We start from the raw sequence: 20,065 nt of genomic DNA, 5'->3' as shown, positions 1-20,065 counted from the left end.
CCAGCCATTTTTTCCTGACCTCTCCCGTGCCAAAGCTCAGAATTATCTGACCTAAAATTAATGCTGCTTTTAACTTCTCTAATTGGAGTGCTTGCCCATTCTGTCTGCAAGGGAAAATGCTTGCAGACCCTCATTGTCTGCCCAGAGCTCTTCCACTCTTGATAGAAGGATGGACAACTCCCACAATTTATGGTGAGGAAATCTATATGGCTCATCTTTTTTGAGAAGAAAACAAAATGCCTCACCAAGGCATTCACATAAATCCTGCACAGGCAGAAAAAGCCAAAACTGGAGACAGCACTGCTCACAAGGGCACAGCTCCCTGGGTGATTGCCAATACAGAGACCCTGTAAGCACTCAGGTCTGAAAAACCATCACCACAGCAAAGACACATCCATGAGGGTAAAAAATGAGAAAAACAACTCTTAGGTGAAGTAACAAGGCAAAGGCTCCAGCTGCTACATAAAAAACCTGCAATTCTTCAAGCTCACCTTTAAGGGCTCTGGAGGGACAATGCCAAAGCCAGATATCTCAGATGTGCCTCTTGAATCCTCGCTCTATAATCACTAAAGATTTATTTCCAGCTTGTGTGGTCTCTGATGCTGGCACAATAAAGCACAGCAGCATCATCTGAGTGTGACTAATTCCCATGCCTCCACCTCAGCACCCACTTATAGCAGTCTAAGAGAGACCCTGGGGTGGGATCCAGACTGTGGCTCCAATTCATGAACTCACACTAATATATTTTAACCTTGTTGGTACGTTCTGAATCTTGTATAAACATATGAGATTAGACTGTGAGGCTAAACAGACATGCTCAAAAGAGCCAGAAAAATATTAATGCAAAATAGGTTTCTTTCAGAGGAAGAAACATACATTTTGGCTTGCAGCACAGATGCAGGATAGCTAACATTAAGTTCATGGTTTTTTTCTGTTTCTTCTAAAGTTATGCGTACACATTAAGTGTGCTGGCTCTCTCTTCAGGAAACCTGATGTGTGCCTAGGTAAAACAAATTCTATAAATTCAATGCTAACATTTAAAACTGCAAGCTTCATTGTAGTTAGCGTTACAGTGTGATTTTTCCATTCTAGTTTGACTAAGGCATTGCTCAGCCAGGACGGCTCCCTTGCAATAGGAAAACTTGGCTGTCATGGCATGACACCCATCAGTGAGGGCACCCAGCTGCTGACACTGGCACACTGTGGCTCCTGGGGCAGCACTTTCCAGGCCTCATCACACCTTGAAAACATTTCAGTAGGCTCTGAAAATCCCCAGCAGAGCAGATTCCAGTGTCCTGTAGGACACAGAGCAGCAAGGCTCAACACGTACAGCCAGAGGAAGGAAACCACACACCTTCAATAGTTCTGAGGCCTGTCAAATGGCTTTCTCTGGCACTAATGAAGATTTGCCAGTATTTGCCCTCAGCACAGTCCCAGCCAGAGCCCCACAGGAAGCCAGAGCTGGTATCTGCAAATCTATTTCTGCTCCTTCAGAAGCTGCAATATCAAACCACATACCCAACATGTGAAAAGGATCTTACCTTCCACAGCCTAAAGGACCCTTAAACAAATTAAGCCAGCTGTTAAGAAGGTAATTTGTACTGAAAAGAATCTATAAGAAACTGCAGGAAATCACAAGGAACAATTCTAATTTTCCATTGGGCTCCTGCCTTCCACTCTTCAGAGCACAGATTGAAAAAGCTTCATATCCCAATCACATCCTACCCTGGTTCTTGCTGGGCATTCTGGCAAAGCCCTCTGGGCCTAGGAATATCTTGCAGGATTTAGACAGATTTAAGATGCCCTTGGTGCCTTGGTAGTGCTGCAGAATAATATTCAGGAATTTTAATTTACAGCTGATTGAAGTATTCAGGTGTAAATGACAAAACACAAGATAAAAAATAGGGCTCACCTGACTTCTCACACTGACTACAAAAGGAGGATTAGAGTTTCATAAACAGTCCCATATTTCCCTGTTCTGATGTTCGTGGGAAAACATGTCTAAAATAATGCATGCAGGATCACAAGGTTTATGACACTTTAAGCCAGAATAATCAGGTAAAGAATTGAAAATTTAGGAAGCCACCCTTCTCCAGGCACTGACTCCCCTGCTTCAATATCAGCAGCAGATCCTTTAGATACAAACAGCCTAAAGCAAAAATTATATTTCACTTTTAATCAGAAGATATTTCTGTTATTTCAGGCTGTAATAGAATAGTAGAAATAAAAGCATCATGTATAGAGTTTTATTTGGCTCTTGTTTTGTAGTGGTTTTATTTTGGCTTTTAAATGTTTAGTTGTTGTTGGTTTTTTTAAATAATAGAAAAAAAGTTGTAATTTCCAGGAAAGGTTTGATGCTTATTTCATTTGCTCTAATTTTACACCTCTGCAATGCCTCAAGGCATATCTACAATCTGCAAATTGCTCTATAAGTGTGGAATAACTTTACCAAAGGCAGCAAACTGTAATTTACATCAGTGTAACTAAGAGCTAGGTATATCTGCTAGTTTTTAATGGCCTATCCAGCTTATTCTAAATGCTATTAAAGTGACAAAGTAAAATAAACCAAAATGAAATGGAGAATTCCTCTGTCTCCATCTGCACATTACAAGCAGATATTGCATAAAATATATTTATCAGCACTGTGACCAGCTATAAAACGTCGTCTGTGCGAAATGTTTATATACTGTAGCATAGTAAAATTGTCCCCCTGTTAACTCTAAATCAGCTTCTGAACAGGTATTTCTGCATCTTCATCTGCAGGCTTGCTCGAAGGAAAGTGTCATTTATGATGTCTGGAATATCATTTTTGCTGTGAAGGATGTCACAGTTGAATTGCAACTTCTCATAAAGGTAAAAATTGCTGTATTTGGAGTTAATAAATCCTAGAGACAGATCACAGCATTATTTGCCTTTTTCTTTTTTAAAAAATGGTTAAATTTAAAGTGAACAGCTCAAGACCTGTAAACTTCAGTTTGATTAATATAGCGTGTCATCTGCATAGTGCAGCTAAAGGAATTCATGCTGTTACTTCATCAGATCTCACAAACAAGAGAGTGCCAGGCCCTGTCACCATCCTCACCACACAGTCTGTGTGACTGTCAGCTGCATCCAAACATCTGAATTAGCTCAGGCAAAATGCAAGGAAAAAGCAAAAGCAAAACCTATGCCACTGCCTTGTCATTATTTCCTGACTCAACCAAAGTTTAGGATACATCCAATACATATCAGATGAAAAAAATACATTACAGGGTTCACTCCTTCCCTCCCCAAAGCAAAAACTAAAGTATCAGAGATCAAAAAAAAACTCCTCTACATAACAAAATACTCTTTGTGATCCTGAACTGGTTTTTGGCAGCACTGTGTTTTCTCTGGCATTCTCCATGCTCTCATTGGGAAAACTAAAATTCAGCAGTAAAGAAAGCAATCTGTGTCATACAGTTGCATAAACACCAGCTTCACAAAACTAACAAGTTAAAATGCTCTTTAGTGCCACACTGACAATGGAAAAAACTTCCAGTAGCAGATCCAGATGCAAGCTGACACCTCAGTTTTCACAGTACATTGAGCCCCAGAGACTTTGCATCAATAATTCTTTGGGAAAGAAGAGTCAAGTTTTAATTGAATAAAAATTTTTCCCTTTATTTTGTATCAATTTGAACTAGCAATTGTAACCAAATACTGTAACTGTCATAACTATATCAAATCTGTAACAGAGCCTTAATTCTTAAAAATATTGCCTTTTTCAGTCATCCAGTGCTTTTAAGTAATAATTTTAGTAACCTTCCCTTCCCTAGCCCTACTTTTTAGTGATGAATATTCTTTCTTCCTCAGAACCCTATGGATAGAAATTATTCTTACCCATATAGCCTCAAGTATTTTTCTAGTGTGGTACAATAAAGCTAGCTTCCCTTCCTACAGAAGCAACAAAGTTCTCTACCAGAGAATTATTCTGTGCTACTAGTATGAAGATCCAGACACCTTTAAATTTAAAGTGAAAGTTGGCATTTCAGAAGTAACATCTTCCTTGAAAATTAAGTTTACCATTGACAATACATCCATTTATTTCTGTGTAGGGTTTTTTTTTTGCTTGATCATAAAGTAATTTCAATTACAAAAAAATTGTATCCATAATTGAAATAATTTCAAGAATAAAAAGTCAGAATTAGTCATATCACATTCCCTTTCTTTCCCAAAGCTTTTTTATGTATGTATAAATAAACACACCACAATGCCTTGCATCACAGCACAAGACAGATCTATTTTAGCTAGGAGGACAAGCTCTGACACAAAACTGCATAAACTAAGAGTAACAGGGTTAGTAGGTTTAGAAAATGTAGGTTTTTTTAAGGAAGATAAACTAAGGCAGAGCTCTGAATTTTCAAAACCTTTCATCACCTTTATTACCTCGGGTAAGAGCAGATACATGACCACTACTGCTCCCATTATAGACTCGAGGCACACTCCTGAGGTAAGAGCAATAGTTTATAAAAAATGACCCTCCAGCACTGTCAAATAAACCCCCAAAACAAACAACTCAAACCCCCTCCAAAAACCCCAATCAAACAAACAAAACATTCAGGGTACAGATACAAAAGACATGTACTTCAGAGCAACCATAATTATATTTTTTTTTTACAAATTTTCTTTGACTGGCCAAATGGAAAGATATCTTTTCCAGCTGAACAGAGCTCTTTTTATTCCACTTTAAAGAAAGTGCTTCATTTCTTTTTCAGTCTCACAAAGTAATCAGAAGGCACCAGTCTAGCATTTTTTACTAAAAATTAAGGTGGTTTCCCACTTTTTTAGCATAGGAAATAGCATTTCTATGAACTGGACACCTTTACAGGACAATGGCAATAATATTCCTCTCCCTCCTCTCCTGGAGGTCCCCCAAAGAGGCTGCTCCTCCTGGCTCCCAGGTGCTCTGAGGGATGAGGATGTCCCTGCTGAAGCAGCATTTGTTCCACAGGGGCACAAGGGAAAGCGTGGCAGGTTCCCTGTCAGGCTGCACAGTGTTCCCCATGCCTTTGCCTCTGTCCTGATTAAAGTTTCATGTGACCTTCTCACAGCAAACACCACTCACAGCGCCCAAGCAGGCAGAAATAACCAGCTGGTGTTTCAAGCCATGATCTTCTCCCCAGAGCCCGACGTGGAGCGCTCCCAGCTCCGCACAGCATTTCAAGCACCAGGATGTTACCAAGGGAAGTGCGGGCACCACTTTCCCCCTTCACTGTTCTAGTTCACCTCATTTAAGTTTCCATATCACTCTGCTTTCTCTGGTCACTTGGATTTTTTTAAGTGCTAAATGAATTTTTCTTGGCCTTCAGGAAATTGCCTGTGAAAGTCTCAGGCAGATTCCCTCTTGTCTGAACAAATGGAGCCAGAACAGCTCACAGTGTCACCAAGTTGACTGTACCAGATGTGACATAGCACAAAATGAGCATTGCAAGGTTGCACCAACCAATTAGATGGTTATTACAAATTTTTAAAAATATATCTTCCTCTGGCTACAGAGGTATTTTCTCCTCTGTAACTAATGAATGGACTGTCATCATCACCTATTTTATAGCAAAGGAATTATTTTAATTTAGTAGCTATTCACAGGTAGACTGGTGACTAATTGCTAGCTTGAATGTGGTTCATTTATTAATAAACTAATTAAAGCTGAGATACAAATCCTAATTTTGAGAACAGGAAGAATTACATAGGGAGAAAGAGCTGGATGCTGGTCAAAATGCTCAAGTAAATGTTAGCAGACTGAAAGCAATTACATTGTAAAGGTCTGTCATAAGTGTTTGTGCTGGAAAAACTACTTTGTTTCTTATTTTAATTTGGAAAAGTCTCATCTGTCACATTTTCTGTCTTTCTTTTTTGACAAGTACTCATAAAGTATGAGCAGTGATGCAGCTTAGACCTTCAGCACTCTCCTGTGACCTTTGCAGTCACACTGATGAATTAATCCAGAGCACAACGATGCAAAGGGAAGTATTAACGCAGGCATATAAGGTCATAATATAATTGGCATGCAAAGTGTTACATCTATCACTTCCATTATTGAATCTGATATCAGGATTCTTCAGATCTGCAAAGCACTGAGTTACATAACTGACTTATGCCCACATACACACAAATGACCATTGTCTGGGGGGTTTTAATTAAAACATCCCATTACCTGCAGTGCCAGTCCAATGCCAAAATGCTCTGTGTACTTATTCTAGATAGAATCCAGACATGAGCTAGCTTCCCTAACCCCATCCACAACCAGCAACGAGGATATAATGTTTCAGCAGCAACAGAGTCACTAGCAATATGTTAAAATAGATTTTGAGATAGCTTCATTAATAAATAAAACTCATTGTGAAGAGTGAAAATTGGCTTCCTATTTATTCCAGGCCCTAGGTAGATCTGAAATAAGCCTTTGCTGTATTTCAGTAGCAAAGGCTTAGATATTATATGTATATTCAGACAGTGCTCACAATTTCTCAGGCAAAGCAGAACATGTAGCTCTCTGAAGATTTCTTATGAGGTGTATCATAAGTCAGTTGCATTTACTTAACTAGCACATTTTCAGGAATGTTGAGCTTATGATCTCCATGATTAATAGTGATATGCTTATGAAATGCAAAGAAAGGAAATTAACTGCTCTGTCCCTGAAGAATCTCTGGCTTTACCAGATAATTAACAAGTTCTGCATTTTTAGCTTATGATTAGCAGCAATCAAAAATATGATCTTTATTATGCTGCTTTTTTTTCCATCAAGACTCCTGCAGTAGAAAATGAAGACAGCAAAGGAAAGAGCAGAGCAATCCAAGGAGATGAGTACATACAATGCAACAGAGCACAGCAACATCCTCATCTATTCCACAAAGAATGTTTAAATATTGGAGCATTCTAACTTTTAACTGTACACAGAACACTAAGCAAAGACTGTACTTCCAAATCAAGCCTCCAGGAATCAGTTTTCTAGCCTATTTTATAATCCACATCAAATCTAAAGGCAACAGTTGATTGGGAGATGAGGTACAAATGGAAATGAGGTCAATAAAACAAACTTGAAACATAAAACACTGTATGACAGATTACTGTTTGGACTGTACATGTTGTGTAGCAATTCAATGCTTAGATCTTTGCATTTTTCCTGTACCAAAGAACATCCTTCACTTCCAGATTTCAGCAATTCAAGTTGTTGAAAGTTAGTTCTTTTCAGAAAGCTATTCCTGCAAAATGCAGCTCACAGAGTACAATAGGGAATAAGCCTTCATTGTTGTTAATGTGTTTCTTGCTTCAGGGAAGACACTTAAAATTCTTAGTTCTCAAGCATTACTTAAATTGGTGACAAAAAGACATTTTAATTGTTTTCAAGACTGGAATCTCTAAATGTGACATCTCTGTAGCTGGAGGTATGCATTATTTAACCAGAACAATAGTTCTCATTAAAACTTAACTTAATTTTCCAGCTTTCTCAAAACATCTGCTACACATGGGATCTGGTTTTGTAATGAAAATAAACAAAATTTTCTAGTGATGCTCCTTTAGTAGCAAATCCAAGAGATTTCTAGGATTTCTTCACAGCTTTGATAAACTAAATGTTATTGCAGCAGAAATAATTAGTAGATATTGTCGTCGTTGTTATTTTAAATCTATTACTTTAAAAGCTGATGCCACAGCTCTTGACTTAGTTACCATCATTTAAACAAAGCTCTGGCAATCATGTCTTTAGAGGTTTAATGAAAAAAACTTCTTTTCTAAGGTATATTTTGAAATTAATACATGACAAGTCACAAGCATAATCTGAAAGCTGTGCATGTGCCAGGGATGCAGAGGATACAGATGTCAAAGCATTGAAAGACTTGGGGCAGTTTGTAATACTTGATAGCAAAACTATTTGAAAGGTATTAAATACTTTGGAAAGAGGCGTCATAAGCATTTTTTATAGGTTTTGATACTGATTTTCTGGATTTGCGGGTTTGTCAGCTTGCCAAAAATATAAAATACAAAACAGTGCCGATCTCTTGACTGAGAGTTGTTGTGATCCCAACATAAAAGTTTCCAGAAGACACAAGCCAGGCCTGCTTTTTTACCCCAAAACAGATTTACAGCAAAAGGATGGAAGATTTTACTTGTGAGTTTTGGATAATGCTCTCTTTCTTTTTGCTGAGAATAAAAAGCTAAAAACAGCATCCATGCTTAGCATGTGTGTAAATGTTGATTCTCAACAACACATTTTCCACTGATAGCACATGTCCAGGTTTCAATCAAACATTAAAAACCATCCAGATGACATTTCACCTACATTGTACCTGTACAACCCAGGTGAACTGACTGTCGAAAGGGACAGGAATAAGCAGATATTTCGGATAGGAAACATATCCACATGGCTACTGGCATATTTCAGTGCCTCTAGACTGAATCTTCAAGCACCACAAACTGGCTGACAGACACACATCTATACTGGATGGAAATTTCCTATCATTATCTTTTAGTGAGAAATGCGTTTTGGTGAAAAAAGATAAAAGTTGTTTTGCTAAAAACCTTCAAATACAAAGCTGATTGAACTTTTCCAAGTGAAAGGAGTTTTACCGCATTTCCATTTCTTTTTGTTTCAACTGCATTCGAAACTGACTGCACATCTTTTAATCTTCTCAAACTGAGCTCCATCAATTCCTTCATCTGTACTTTTCACTGGTAAATAAGGTTCCATCTGGGTTGTAGAAACAGATGAGGAGGGTACAGTGGGACTGAAAGCTTCCAGCAACCAATTGCCCTGAAATGTGCTCTGGTCTCTGAACACTCTGGACCCAAGCAGATAAGAAACCAGCAGAGGCAATAATCACCTTCTTTTTAATATCTCCTCCTATTATGCCTTCTATTTCCATTCTGGGTCTCATCCCCAAGCCACAAATTATTTCTATTTATTTTCTATTTCATTTTATAGACAAACATGCTATTCAGATTCAAATATTTCATCTTCTTAAGGTGTCTTGGTAAATATCACATATGCCATAGAGCAGTGTTAAACCTAATGAACAAATTATATATGGGCTTTTAAAAGGGATTAACTGATAAACACTATGACAAAAAGCACTATCTGCACTATACTGGTTAAAGAGGCACAGGTTTCTCTTTCCAGAACTATCTGGGCCACAGAGGCTGAATCCACATAGTCTAAATTTTAGACATGTTGTAGTCACATTAAGGGACAGGGTTGGAAGAAATCATGTTTCATTAACAGATTCAGGGGACAAGAATAAGATGTATATGTTCCCTGTGCAGCAGACATGATGAACAGAAATCCTGCAGAAATTTCATATTTTGCACTAAGAATGAAACAGAGCACCACTAGAACACCCGTTCTGCTTGGCCTCTCTCACTGCTCCCACCAGAATCAGCCACCCCACCAAGAGAATTGAGAATAAAATGTTTGGTGGACATTTTGGGTTATATTTAGCCATTGCCTAGTCATTATCTCTAGTTCATCTCCTCCTTCCGGTAAAATCTCCATCAGCACAGCTGAAATGAAACCTCTCAAGTCTTTAGACCCTCCCTGAGGTCTAAACCAGATGAAACACAGCACAAAGAAATGCACAGGAGCTGCTTCTGGACCAGAAGCATCAGAGTGGGAGCTGAGGCAGGGAGTCATCCAGAGATGAGTGAGAACACCACCTTTGTTACCCCAGCAGGTTGGTACTGTCTATTTGTCTGCCTCAAGGCCTCCTGTTCCTCGTGTATTTCATAACTTGGAGAATTAATAATTTCCTACTAAGACTGCAATACTTTTCTCTAGTTCATGTGTTGAGGCAAGTGAACAAAACCTTAAAGCTTGCCTGGTCTGTGAAGTGTAAATAGAGTTGGGATACATCACATTCAAATCTTCAGTCTATTTTCTTTTCTTTAATTTTTTTTTTTTAAGTTTTTATATAAAAGTTTGAATCACTTAGAAGTTAAGCCAGGACTTGTTCTCCTGCCCCCAAACACGAGTCTGTCTTTTTCTCCAGCAGCAGTCACAAATTTCCTCAGGACTCCCCGGTGGCGCACACCCCGTGTCCAGAGCTGAGAGGGTTTGGATGAGGCTGCCCTGGGTGCCCCTGGTGGGCTGAGCCCAAACCTCACCCAGAAACTACACCGAGGTTTTTGGGAAGGCTGCCTAGAGGTTAATGAACAGCCATCTCTTCATGCAAGCCAATACATTAAAGATAAGGATTGTGTTTGTTTGTTCTTTTTTCCATTTACTGAAAGCTGAGTAGATGCTAAATTATGTTTGTACCAAATTGTTATTAGCTGTTGAAAACTACTGCTTGGGTTTTTTTCTTTAACGGCTTAAACCAATATTAAGGATAAAAACAGAATAAAAATAGTTATGCATCCTTTCACATTCAAGTGAGGAAAATTATTTTGCACAGCAAGTATTGAGATCAATTAAAATCCTTTACTTCAGATATAATTAACAAGCTTCACAAGCATAAAGTGATTTAATTTCCTGTATCAAACCAAATGCTGTTTTCTGTCAGTAAATGACTATTCTCTTACAGCAATACACATTAATAATTCATCATTGCTGTATATTCAAACAGATGGGACTCAATGAAAACTTCTAATGAAAATTGCATTAACTTACATCCAGCATGCACAATCTTTAAAGGAATAGTATTTTCTTAAATGCTAAGGTTTTTCATTGCACAATTTCCTAATTAGACTTAAATTGCTACATTACCAAAATAAATCAGTCCTTACACTGGGTGAAAAACAAAAAGCAATCTAATACATTTGTATAAAATAAAAACAAATAAACCCAAGGCCTACTCCTTCAATAAATAACCACAAAATAATTTTATGAGCATTTATGCTTACTAATATCCATCTTTGTATTTGATTTAACTTTGATGAGGTTCAATTAATCTGGCAAGTGACGTGCACACTGTAGGATTTCACTCTCTGGGATGGCAGAGCAGAAAATGAGCACGCAAACCTCAGAGAAGCAGGTGATGGAGACCTCAGTCACTCAGCACCCTGCAGTGCAGAGCAAGGCTGTGAGACCAGAGCCACTGCAGCTCACTCCCTGCCAGAGAGGAGAACCTTCCCTCTTCCAACACCTCCTTTTTTAGTTCCCCATTTCCTTTTAAGATCTCAAAGGATAGAAATAAAATGGGGGGAGTGTTGTGTGTGTGAGAGAGAGATTACTCCAGTTCAATAAGGCTGAAAAAGACAGTGAGAAAGAAGGAATTTCTTGTCTGATCTTAGGTATACTGAAGTCAATAGGAATTAACTGACCATAAATATTTTCATTTCAATGCTCCCTATAAAAGCAGCAGCACTACTGGTCTCTAGTACTATAGTTTTGAACATGGGAAATCTTAGAAGATCTGCCAGTATAAGTTGCAAATAAGCTTGATAATTCTACAAGAAAAACCAAAACATAAATCTGCAATATGCCAGCATCATTAATCCCATTGTGATAAAAGCCCCCTCCTTTAGTTTTACAAGGGATATGCACCACAATGACATGACATGGAAACACTTTTCTCTCCTGAACATTTTACCATTGCAGCTGGTACCACTCGTTCTTATTAAGCACATTCAAACAAAGAATGAATTCTGCTCTTGTTTTCTCTGTGTTTTCAAGACTGAGGGGTTGGTGCTGCAAAGTGCTGAATACACTGACTGCTCCAAGGACACCCACAGCTCTGAATGCATGCACAGCCACAGCCAGGATTAAAGGAATTTCCCATGTAAATGCCTGCATCCGCATTGTGATCCCTTGCTGGTGAGACAGCACACATTAAGTACATGATTAGAGCAAGTACATAAGTCAGAGAATCTTATTTATGCAGATGGGATGAAAATATCACAATGGGATCCCCTTTCTCTTGAGCAGCGAACAGAGATACTGGTAGCAAAACTCATTTTTCTCCATTATCTAGGATACTTGAATTTGACATTTTCATTCTACATCAAGTTCTAAAACTGCAAAAATAAAATAAAAAACCTTAAGGTAAATACTTTGCATTTGCAGCAGACCAAAGAGCAATTATTTATTCACATCTCCATTACACCTTCCTTTGAAAGGGCAAGTTTTAGAACTCTAAAGTGAATTAGATGAAATAAGTTATTTGAAACTGAGGGGAAATGAGTGAAGAAGGAATAAATAGAGCTTTTAAAGACATGGTGAAAGTGCTAGCTGATATCACACAGCAGTGTCTTTAAATAATATCCATGCTGAATGCCAAAAAATACCTACTTTCTGTGTGGTTCTTGACACATGCTATAACTCAGAAGTTTACTATATTGCACTATGAGAATAAAGTGCCCTAAGAAACCACAAAAATATATTATAAATCCAATTTTAGAAATTATTTTTGATACAAAATCCACAATGTCATTCCTTTTAGATTTTTCTACATAAAATAACAGTGCATTTATTGGAGTTTTGCACCATGGCACCAGAATTCCCTCACTGCTGCTCTAGAAATAAGCCTCGAGGATTTGAATATCCCATCTTAAATAAATGTTTGGTTCCTGGCTTTGTAAAATATGATACTCAATCTGTGTTTTCAAAGAAAAAGCTGTAGAGAATGTGTTGACATAAGTCTTCTGGATAAATTTTTCCTCTTCTAACAAGATTACCCATGTGTATTTTTCTGACAGGGACCAGAAACAGAAAATAACTCCCTTTACATTGCTCTATCATAATACAACCTCAGAAAGAACAATAAATTAAAAAATCTGTTGCCAAAAATTGAGTTGTTTGTTTCTGGCTCTCCCAGATGAAAAACACTTTTGTTAAATCATTGCAAGTGAAATTAGGCAGCTTGTTACTGAAGCCTAGTCGTTCATTAGCATTTTAAATTCCAGCAAAGGGACAAAATACTTGAGTATCTGACTGTCTGAATATTAACAGATAATGTTTTCTGTTTATATGCAAATACATAAAATCTGTAGCAGAAATTAAAGAACAGTGAGGAAAAGTGGGCAAAATTTCTGCTTTTTCAAAAGTTCTTGGAGCTCACAATGTTCTCTTAATTATTTTTTCCCTTCATCCTTTTTATTTCCACGTCACACTTATTTTATAACTCTGCCCAAAACAAGATCTTTGTGCTTTCATTTGCCATAGGTCTTAGGACTGGCTATAAATTAGTATATTTCTTCCAACATACTGATCAAAAATGGACAGATTTAACAGAATTTGTACTATAGAGACTCAGCATATTTGTTCAACATTACACTACAAATATATACACAAAGATATATGGAGAAGACAGAATTATGGAGGAAGGTATCAACTCTTAATTAATTAAGTATAAGAATCTATTGTCCTGGTCTACTAGCAGGAAACAAAGATTCAATCAACTGAATCTAATACTAGATTTTATCTGCCTAAATGAAGAATCCATCATAAGTGGGCAAACATCCTAGTGGACAACCTAAGGAAGAAAGCCCAATAAGAAATCTGTTCTCTGTGCAACTGTTGCAACAACTTTGGCAAAAGCTGATAGAAAGATCTCAAAAAACTTTCCCAATATGCTGTTACCAAGTCAATTTTGTGCTATTTTTGCTGCTTTTACTATGGGAGAGGGTGTCCTACAAGAGAGAGGCAACACACAGCTCCAACCATTTAGGCCTGTGAGGCAGGAGCTGGCAGACAGAGCCTTTTCTCCTGTGCCCACTGCTCCATTAAGTTCTTCTAGAGGAATGGTTGGTTACTGATCAGTCCCAAAATGTACCAGAAGTGGATAAGGAAACACTCCAGCTTCTACAAATTGACTGAGATTTCTAGGAGTGAAAGTGTGAATTGCAACAAGGATGGCATTCCTAATTAAACAAATATAATCCTTCTTTCCTTCAACTTCCTAATTTCTCAGGCTTATGCTTGCAGCCTCTAAGATATGCTGCTTTAAAAAGTACATCACAGCAACAGCACAAACTGGTATCACATTGCCAGCAGTCTCCTGGAAGTATGAAATTGCAGCAAAATGTATAGACAATAACACCATGTATCACCTTCCTGCTCTGTAAGCAATCTTAATTTCAAGAGCATTTTCAAAGCACAATACCACAGTGCTAAGTACTAATAGCCCAGGCAGGCAGGCTACCACCATGCTTATTAACTCACCTAGGGGTTCTAGCTACAGCCCACATGCACAATTTCAAAGCTTTTCTCTCCCCTCCTACTCCTTTGTCTAATATTTTTCACTATAATCACACTCAGAAAGAAAATTATAAAGCCAAGAATGACAAGTGTGTCTTGCCTCAGCTAAAACTATTCAGAAATAGTAAAAGGCAAGATCAAGAGGCATAGATATAGACAGCCTTTTTGCCTTTCTAGCAACAGAAAAATAAGTTAAACTCTTGAAGGTCATTTGATGAGGAAAACGCATGGTTTCTGTTTTTCTGGTTGAGAGTCCCAAGGATTTCCACAGCTCATTTTCTGTAGAGGTCAAATCCAAGCCATGAAATTTCCTCCAAACATACAGCCTTTTTACTGCAGCCGTACACCACAGTCAGCACCCTCCTACTCATCTACAGAAGACTAATCACCCCAGGGTGCAGCTCAATATAAATGGCTGTAACAAGGACTTTACACAGCAATAGCAAGAAAAAACATCCCCAAAGTGTCCACAACAAAGACTGGGCTCAGATTTCCCTGGGGAAGCTCTTGAAGCCAAGCTTATGTACACATTGTTCACAGTTCACTTCCAGTCTCTGCTTCCCAACAGGCAGATGTTCAAAATGCAATGTCCAGCTCACCTCCCCACTCTGTCAGACACAGGTGTGGAAGGGGCCAACTCCATAAACCAGACACGGCACAGCTGGGACAGCCACCACTCCCAGCAGGGCATCACACAATTCCAGGAGGCTGCAAGCATCTGCCTTGCTTGTGCTGTAGCCCAGCCTTTTATCCCCTCCTGTTGATGCCCTGCACCTGTGTGCCCTCTGCTCCCTTGGCTGGTTGGTCAGTGCCCCTGGGCACTCCATGGCTCGTTACCGTCAATGCTGCTCACCTGCTGCTCACAGCTGAAACCAACTGGGGATGGGCTCAGCCCAGCCCAATCACCACAAACTGTGTGCCTACATAGACAGGGTGTAACCCAGAAATGCACATTAATTTGTTAATCAGCCTTCTGGGGCAGATCAGAAGGCACAGCAGAAATCTTTATGTTTTCAGGTATTATCTTTCCATTTTCTGTAAGAGGAAAATTTCCATTTCTGTAACGTAAGAGGAAGAACCCCACACAAATTCTCTAGTGACAAGAAACAGATACCCTAACTGCAGAAAAATCTTGATTTGAGAACTCAAATTACCCTTAGAGGAATAATTCAAAACTCGGGGCTAAAGAGCTGCTTTAATTTCCCCCCACTTTCTTTCCCCCTGTTTTCCTGCAACAAATACAACACAACTGCACAGTTAAAATGGTCAGAATCCATCACTCAACAGAGAATAAATTTTTTTAAAAAGTAGTCTCTCTTACCTTTGAGAAGCATTTCCTTTTGACTGCTTTGGGTTTCCTCCAGATGAAGGGGCAACTGGCAGGTCTTTGTTGATAGCGACTGACTACAGGTGATGTGAATCAGCACAGGTAAATCTCACATTTTCAGCTTTCTGGTGCATCACAGAGTAGCAGATCTATTGCACAACATCTGGAAAGTGAATTGGAAAATAATTCAAGATTAATATCTTTCATAGCTTGCTTTAGGGTTTCAGGGGAAATTGCCAACAATGGAATGACACTAATTATTACATAATCAAGATTAGTCAGTTGAGCCTAATTGTGTGAAAGATGGTGGGGCTGAAGGCAAAAGGAGGCAGTTTTAGTCAACCTCTAAATATGAGCTTCAGCAAGCAGTTCATGCAAAAGCATTTGCCTTCCAGAAAGCCAGGAGGCATCTCCCCTTTCATAACTCAAGTCCTGAGTCCCAGATCACTCTAGGCTGGCAAAAGGCAAATAAAGAAAAGTTCAAAATTGTGAACTCCATTATGGAATTTTAAATACAGGGTAGAAACCAAGATGGCAGTGGAAACAGTGCATCCTACTCACACACATTTTTCTCCTAATACAGAAAAAAATATTTAGAGATATTTCAATACCACATATTCCTACTTATTTAATATAACATTTAGGGTGTTAATACTATTGCTTAAGTTCTGAAGATCAAAATTTAGCTCATTAGCATGAATCCATTTCCATTGTGTTTGAAAGAGCAGGAACTCTCATACATCTTTCATAAAGGACACCTCTGCATCTCTTCCCACAACTCCTTGGTATTACTGAGTTCTTTTCCAGATGTAAGAATATACTGCAGCTGAAGTCTCTGCTCATTAATTATCTCAGTTCAGTTCCCAGCTAAGTTGATCCATTTCATTAGGAACCAAACATATTGAAATTATACAAATATTTTCTTCTACTTAAATGGCAAAAAAGAAAAATCCCACCCTAAATAAAAGTATCCTTGGCTCTGCATGCACAGGCAGAACTTTGCTTTTAGTAGAACTTTTCTCAGTTTACATTCAAATTCATATGAAAGTAGAAGAAGCAAACCAATGCAGACTGACCTTAAGGCAAATTGAAGAAAAAAACATTTGAAGGTTAGAATGGTTTTCCTGTTTATAATCACAAAATTAAATTAGCCCCAAAAATCCCAAGAACAGCAAAATACCATTTAACTGAGTAATATATTTAGATAATATATAAAATATAAAATTATCACAGAATTTAAGGTGGCAAAATATTGAAAACCCAAAACCAAACTCACCTATAGTCACAAGGAATCAGTTCCCAAAGAAAATTAACTAAAATGTTGTTATTTTCCTGCAACTTTATTTAATTTCTTCATTTATTAATTTACTTTGCTGAACAACTACTGTTCCTTAATGCAACATAAGTAGAACTGGAAGGTAAAATTTTTATGTCATAAAAAACCTGAACTCCATTCTTTCTTCAGAGTCTTAAAACTTACAGTTTTACTCATGAGTATCTTTACTTAAGTAAAATTGGAGTCCTTATTTAGGCTGCAGTTCAAAGATTTGTTATTGTATTTAAATAAATCACAGCAGCACATATTATATCATGTTCTTATCAGGATTCTACATTTTTTAAGGAAGAGATGGTAAAATAAGTGAAACCAAGAAGGCAAAGAAATTCAGTGTATTTTCTTCTCCACATCCAGTTTCAACAACGGAATTATTGTCCAGCTGGAGCAATTTTATGACTTGATACATTTCAAAACCACTTTCCGAACGTAGCAAAACAGTATAAAAAATAATTCATCCTCAAGTTTAATTTCACATCTAGAACATAATGGAATATTTAATACTTGTCAAGTGAACTCTGCAAAGTTACCTTATACTGTTCAAATGTGGGGAAAATGAGAAACAGGGCATATTTGCCCATCAGAGGGTACAAGACTATTTGTGTGTGTGTATACATATATATATATATATGCATATTTCCTTCTTAAAGCAGTTTAAAAGCTCACAAAACCAAGCTCCACAGAATCCCCCAGCCATGGTTTATTTGCTCCTCCCAGCGCTGCTCCTGAGCACACCTGACATAAGGAGGAATTCTGCTCCTGCTCCCGGGGCACAGCATGACCCTGCAGCCTCAAAGGGCAGCACATCCAACCTGGCACCCAGGACACTCAGCCCATTTTGATCAAATCAAATTTACTGATATCAGCTGTTCTTATATTTGCAAAAAAATATATGTTTTAGTGCCTAAGCAAGCATTAAATAAGCATTAAATCAACCTACTAAAAAGTAATCCTCTGTCCCATAAGCAAGCAACATAATTCAAAATGTAAAATGACGTGAGTCATAATAATTCAACTTTGAGATTCAGTAATCTTCTCCAGACAAGCTTGTTTCCTCAAGAGAACAAGTGCCCTGCAATCCTGGCACAGTGGAGCACTTCAGCTAGCAATGAATCCTCAGCATAATATTAAAACCCATCACATCACACAAATCTAAGACATACACAATAACAATTTTATATACACATAAATTCAATTAGAGTCCTCTTTGCATTTTTTTGGTTAAACCAAACAGTATTTATCCACTCTTTTTTTTTTTTTTTCTTTCTTTCTTTCTTTCTTTCTTTCTAGCTGAAGAACAAATAAATAGATTCTAGCAGGGTTGCACCCCCAGAAGGACTCATTCTTGCCTGTTGTGGGACAGGCTGGGAATCCAAGCAATAATGTGATTTTCTTCCAGGGCTGGAGCCTTCATGAGGACAAGTGGCTGAGCAGGGCTGCCCACAATCCCCTCAGTCAGTCTGATGAGCTGCGATCCCACTTGCTCCCACAGTTCCCTTTAGTGCCTCTGGACGTTGCAAAATCAGTGTGTGGGAGATTGGGAACACTGGGTTTCTGTTTCAGAAGGGGTGAAAATGGTTATTTTCAGAATGAAGTCATACTGATGTATAACTAGCTAGTAAAGATAATACCACTGACCTCTGTTCTGTTCAAGGGCTCATAAATAATTAAAACATAAAATCTTTGTCAGTGGCTGGTTAAACACAGGCATCTAAATCCCATTTAGGCACCCAGATAAGAAGCTTGATTTTAAAAGGCATCTGTTTACTACCTTTCACAATACTTTTCACTGACCTCTCATTTACATGCATTTCCTTACCTTAAGAATTGTTTTCTTTTAATTCAGTGATTTACAGGAGAACCTTTCTGTGCATTAAAGTGTCTACTCTAATTAGTAAAAATAAAAGGGGATTGTAAGTCACTGCTACTGAAACAGTGAATCAAAAAATCAGAACTGAGGAAAAACAAAACAAAAAAACACAGTTTCTCAAGATCACTGTATACCTAAAACTACTTCCACAAATGGAATTTATCTAAAGGTCAGACTTAAAAAGCAGCAATTCATAAATAGTAATTACCACCTTGCCAGTGATTGCATGATAACATTTACTGGTGCATAATTGAATAGCAGAATTTAAAAAAACAGAGAGCGTGGGTAGATTTAATAATTAATTCCTCCCACACTAATCAGTTTCTGACTATTTCTTATAATAAGCACAATTCAATATTCTTGGTTCCTTTTTCTTTTATTTTTTCTTTGTGAGTAACAAACTATGAGTCTGTCTTTCTAAAACTAAAGGGAAGGAGAACCATTGCAAATAACAGATATAATTAAAACATTTAGAAATTTAAAACCATTAAAAATTTATTTACTAAGTTTTTGATTCATTGCTGAATATTACTATGATTTTTTGTTTAACAAAACATTGGTTCTTTTAAATTATCCCATTAGAATTAGATCACCTTCCCTCAAGCCCTCTTCCTAAACTGCACATCTGTAATCCAGTGCATTTATTTATGTGTGCTATTATACACATAATTTAATAGCCATCACCCGCTATCCCAAGAGCTGGGTTTTGGTTAAGGACAGCTCATCTCCTCCTGCTCAGGTCTGAGCAGACAGAAATCCCTGTGCTGATCCCAGTGCAGGGCTGGGTCTGTCAGGGTGCAATTATCCGGATTTCAGCTCTGATTCACTGGCAGCCACAGTGAGCTCACTCATGATCTTACTGTGCAAGGGATAAACAGGGCTAAAAGCACCAGAGCATCTGCCAGAAACATGGCAGGAGATGGGCTCAAAATCACACACTGGTCTAGTGACGTGGGGTATTGTGAGCACAACACACCACAGTAACTGTTGGCTGTAGGGGAAGTGACAAAATATTAAGTCAAATATAATATTTTTTGTTGTTTCATTTTTTAATTGCCACCAAAATTCATATTTTCACAATATTTTGTTAGAAAAACACGTTCTGCTGTCCTAAGCTGGAGCAATGTTAATAGAAAAATCCCAGCAGCAAGACACACAAATCTGTACAGGCAGCATGGAGACCACATTGCTACAGCACTTGTCAGAACACACAAAAATATTCAAGATTATACCATAATAGTAGAACAATGATTATTATACAAAATTTAAATTTCTCTGGACAGAAAGCAGTCTCTGAGGAAGGAATTTTTCTGCCAGCAACTTCAAAGTGCTCTCTTTTATTTAATTACCTTGAATATATTGATCAAAGAATCCCTAGAAGTATTCCTC

General features: G+C 37.9%; 1 long non-coding RNA gene across 1 annotated transcript in view; it reads right to left on the bottom strand.

Annotated features, from left to right (window-relative positions):
• The window catches only part of LOC134423435 (uncharacterized), a 466,039-nt gene that overhangs the window by 251,463 nt on the left and 194,511 nt on the right, over nucleotides 1-20,065 (bottom strand). Inside the window, exon 4 of the long non-coding RNA XR_010029109.1 lies at nucleotides 15,468-15,636. This is a non-coding gene — a long non-coding RNA (uncharacterized LOC134423435). The remainder of the gene's footprint in view (nucleotides 1-15,467; nucleotides 15,637-20,065) is intronic.

This window comes from Melospiza melodia, chromosome 12 (genome assembly GCF_035770615.1).
Source record: "Melospiza melodia melodia isolate bMelMel2 chromosome 12, bMelMel2.pri, whole genome shotgun sequence".
Classification (NCBI taxonomy): domain Eukaryota; kingdom Metazoa; phylum Chordata; class Aves; order Passeriformes; family Passerellidae; genus Melospiza; species Melospiza melodia.
This window is presented reverse-complemented; position numbering and strand designations above follow the sequence as displayed.